The sequence below is a fragment of the Salvelinus fontinalis genome, chromosome 39 (assembly GCF_029448725.1).
Source record: "Salvelinus fontinalis isolate EN_2023a chromosome 39, ASM2944872v1, whole genome shotgun sequence".
NCBI lineage: Eukaryota > Metazoa > Chordata > Actinopteri > Salmoniformes > Salmonidae > Salvelinus > Salvelinus fontinalis.
Window position 1 is genome coordinate 3,065,961 of NC_074703.1, and position 5,000 is coordinate 3,070,960.

The following is a 5,000-nucleotide window of genomic DNA, read 5'->3' on the forward strand; positions in this document are numbered from 1 at the left end:
ATACCTACCACCTCCACTACCCAGAGACATGTCTAAATACCTACCACCTCCACTACCCAGAGACATGTCTAAATACCTACCACCTCCACTACCCAGAGACATGTCTAAATACCTACCACCTCCACTACCCAGAGACATGTCTAAATACCTATCACCTCCACTACCCAGAGACATGTCTAAATACCTACCACCTCCACTACCCAGAGACATGTCTAAATACCTACCACCTCCACTACCCAGAGACATGTCTAAATACCTACCACCTCCACTACCCAGAGACATGTCTAAATACCTACCACCTCCACTACCCAGAGACATGTCTAAATACCTATCACTTCCACTACCCAGAGACATGTCTAAATACCTACCACCTCCACTACCCAGAGACATGTCTAAATACCTACCACCTCCACTACCCAGAGACATGTCTAAATACCTACCACCTCCACTACCCAGAGACATGTCTAAATACCTACCACCTCCACTACCCAGAGACATGTCAAAATACCTATCACCTCCACTACCCAGAGACATGTCTAAATACCTACCACCTCCACTACCCAGAGACATGTCTAAATACCTACCACCTCCACTACCCAGAGACATGTCTAAATACCTATCACTTCCACTACCCAGAGACATGTCTAAATACCTACCACCTCCACTCCCCAGAGACATGTCTAAATACCTATCACTTCCACTACCCAGAGACATGTCTAAATACCTACCACCTCCACTACCCAGAGACATGTCTAAATACCTACCACCTCCACTACCCAGAGACATGTCTAAATACCTACCACCTCCACTACCCAGAGACATGTCTAAATACCTACCACCTCCACTACCCAGAGACATGTCTAATACCTACCACCTCCACTACCCAGAGACATGTCTAAATACCTACCACCTCCACTACCCAGAGACATGTCTAAATACCTACCACCTCCACTACCCAGAGAATGTCAAAATACCTACCACCTCCACTACCCAGAGACATGTCTAAATACCTACCACCTCCACTACCCAGAGACATGTCTAAATACCTACCACCTCCACTACCCAGAGACATGTCTAAATACCTACCACCTCCACTACCCAGAGACATGTCTAAATACCTACCACCTCCACTACCCAGAGACATGTCTAAATACCTACCAGTTGAATGCATTCAGTTGTACAACAGTAATGCTGATGATGTGGTGTAGGAACTACTAGTAACCAGCTGTGGTTAGTCTTATAGATAATGCTGCTGATGTGGAGTAGGAACTACTAGTAACCAGCTGTGGTTAGTCTTATAGATAATGCTGATGATGTGGTGTAGGAACTACTAGTAACCAGCTGTGGTTAGTCTTATAGATAATGCTGCTGATGTGGAGTAGGAACTACTAGTAACCAGCTTTGGTTAGTCTTATAGATAATGCTGATGATGTGGAGTAGGAACTACTAGTAACCAGCTGTGGTTAGTCTTATAGATAATGCTGCTGATGTGGAGTAGGAATTACTAGTAACCAGCTGTGGTTAGTCCTATAGATAATGCTGCTGATGTGGAGTAGGAACTACTAGTAACCAGCTGTGGTTAATCCTATAGATAATGCTGATGATGTGGTGTAGGAACTACTAGTAACCAGCTGTGGTTAGTCTTACAGATAATGCTGATGATGTGGTGTAGGAACTACCAGTAACCAGCTGTGGTTAGTCTTATAGATAATGCTGATGATGCTGTGTAGGAACTACAAGTAACCAGCTGTGGTTAGTCCTATAGATAATGCTGATGATGTGGTGTAGGAACTACTAGTAACCAGCTGTGGTTAGTCTTATAGATAATGCTGATGATGTGGTGTAGGAACTACTTGTAACCAGCTGTGGTTCCAACCATGATGAACAGAAAGACACTCAGCTTTTCTCCCCCGCTCACTATTCCGCTCAGTACACACACTGCTTTCACTCAAAGGCTGTACCCTAATCCTTATATAGTGCTCTGCCGTATGGGCCCTGGTCTAAAGTAGTGCACTACCCTGTGGGCCCTGGTCTAAAGTAGTGCACTACCCTATGGGCCCTGCTCTAAAGTAGTGCACTACCCCTATGGGCCCTGGTCTAAAGTATTGTACTACCCTATGGGCCCTGGTCTAAAGTAGTGCACTACCCTGTGGGCCCTGGTCTAAAGTAGTGCACTACCCCTATGGGTCCTGTTCTAAAGTAGTGCACTACCCTATGGGCCCTGGTCTAAAGTAGTGCACTACCCCTATGGGTCCTGTTCTAAAGTAGTACACTATCCCTATGAGCCCTGGTCTAAAGGAGTGCACTACCCAATGTGCCCTGGTCTAACGCAGTGCACTGCCCTATGGGCCCTGGTCTAAAGTAGTGCACTACCCTATGGGCCCTGGTCTAAAGTAGTGCACTACCCTATGGGCCATGGTCTAAAGTAGTGCACTACCCCTATGGGCCCTGGTCTAAAGTAGTGCACTACCCCTATGGGCCCTGTTCTAAAGTAGTACACTACCCCTATGGGCCCTGGTCTAAAGTAGTGCACTACCCTATGGGCCCTGGTCTAAAGTAGTGCACTACCCTATGGGCCCTCGTCTAAAGTGGTGCACTACCCTATGGGCCGTGATCTAAAGTAGTGCACTACCCCTATGGGTCCTGTATTAAAGTAGTGCACTACCCTATGGGCCCTGGTCTAAAGTAGTGCACTACCCCTATGGGCCCTGGTCTAAAGCAGAGCACTACCCCTATGGGCCCTTGTCTAAAGTAGTGCACTACCCTATGGGCCCTGGTCTAAAGTAGTGCACTACCCTATGGGCCCTTGTCTAAAGTAGTGCACTACCCTATGGGCCCTGCTCTAAAGTAGTGCACTACCCCTATGGGTCCTGTTCTAAAGTAGTACACTACCCCTATGGGCCCTGGTCTAAAGTAGTGCACTACCCCTATGGGACCTGGTCTAAAGTAGTGCATTACCCCTATGGGTCCTGTTCTAAAGTAGTACACTACCCCTATGGGCCCTGGTCTAAAGTAGTGCACTACCCCTATGGGACCTGGTCTAAAGTAGTGCACTACCCCTATGGGACCTGGTCTAAAGTAGTGCACTACCCTATGGGCCCTGGTCTAAAGTAGTGCACTACCCCTATGTGCTCTGGTCTAAAGTAGTGCACTACCCCTATGGGCCCTTGTCTAAAGTAGTGCACTACCCCTATAGGCCCTGGTCTAAAGTAGTGCACTACCCCTATGGGACCTGGTCTAAAGTAGTGCACTACCCTATGGGCCCTGGTCTGTGGGTTTGACTCCCACAGGGGACCAGTATGGGAAAATAACAAAAATGTATGTATTCATTACTGTCGGATAAGTGTCTGCAAAATGACCAAAATGTTTAAAAATATATAGGACTCAACCTGGAGTTGGTGTGATATATACGAGTCAACCTGGGGTGAGTTGGTGTGATATATAGGAGGTAACCTGGGGTGAGTTGGTGTGATATATAGGAGGTAACCTGGGCTGAGTTGGTGTGATATATAGGAGGTAACCTGGGCTGAGTTGGTGTGATATATAGGAGGTAACCTGGGCTGAGTTGGTGTGATATATAGGAGGTTACCTGGGCTGAGTTGGTGTGATATATAGGAGGTAACCTGGGCTGAGTTGGTGTGATATATAGGAGGTAACCTGGGCTGAGTTGGTGTGATATATAGGAGGTAACCTGGGCTGAGTTGGTGTGATATATAGGAGGTAACCTGGGCTGAGTTGGTGTGATATATAGGAGGTAAACTGGGCTGAGTTGGTGTGATATATAGGAGGAAACCTGGGCTGAGTTGGTGTGATATATAGGAGGAAACCTGGGCTGAGTTGGTGTGATATATAGGAGGTAACCTGGGCTGAGTTGGTGTGATATATAGGAGGTAACCTGGGCTGAGTTGGTGTGATATATAGGAGATAACCTGGGCTGAGTTGGTGTGATATATAGGAGGTAACCTGGGCTGAGTTGGTGTAATATATAGGAGGTAACCTGGGCTGAGTTGGTGTGATATATAGGAGGTAAACTGGGCTGAGTTGGTGTGATATATAGGAGGTAACCTGGGCTTAGTTGGTGTGATATATAGGAGGTAACCTGGGCTGAGTTGGTGTGATATATAGGAGGTAACCTGGGCTGAGTTGGTGTGATATATAGGAGGTAAACTGGGCTGAGTTGGTGTGATATATAGGAGGTAACCTGGGCTGAGTTGGTGTGATATATAGGAGGAAACCTGGGCTGAGTTGGTGTGTTATATAGGAGGTAACCTGGGCTGAGTTGGTGTGTTATATAGGAGGTAACCTGGGCTGAGTTGGTGTGATATATAGGAGGTAACCTGGGCTGAGTTGGTGTGATATATAGGAGGTAACCTGGGCTGAGTTGGTGTGATACATAGGAGGTAACCTGGGCTGAGTTAGTGTGATATATAGGAGGTAACCTGGGCTGAGTTTGGTGTGATATATAGGAGGTAACATGGGCTGAGTTGGTGTGATATATAGGAGGTAACCTGGGCTGAGTTGGTGTGATATATAGGAGGTAACCTGGGCTGAGTTGGTGTGATATATAGAAGGTAACCTGGGCTGAGTTGGTGTGATTTATAGGAGGTAACATGGGCTGAGTTGGTGTGATATATAGGAGGTAACCTGGGCTGAGTTGGTGTGATATATAGGAAAGTTGTTCTTGTAAAAATTGCAAATTTGCATCAACAATATTGCCCCCTACAACCTATCCCCTACATAGTGCACTACCCTATGGGCCCTGGCCAAATGGCAACCTATTCCCTACATAGTGCACTATGCTATGGGCCCTTGCCAAAAGTAGTGAACTATATAGTTAACATGGTGAGATTTGGGATATGGAGAGAGTCTGAGTTTTCACACTGTAAGCATTACTAGAAATTGAAGGTGTCTAGCAGCAAAGTTATTTCCAAACCACAGTGAATTGTCTTACCAAGGTAAAAGTGTCTCTGTGGCTGCTACACTTTCTGAATTTCCCACAG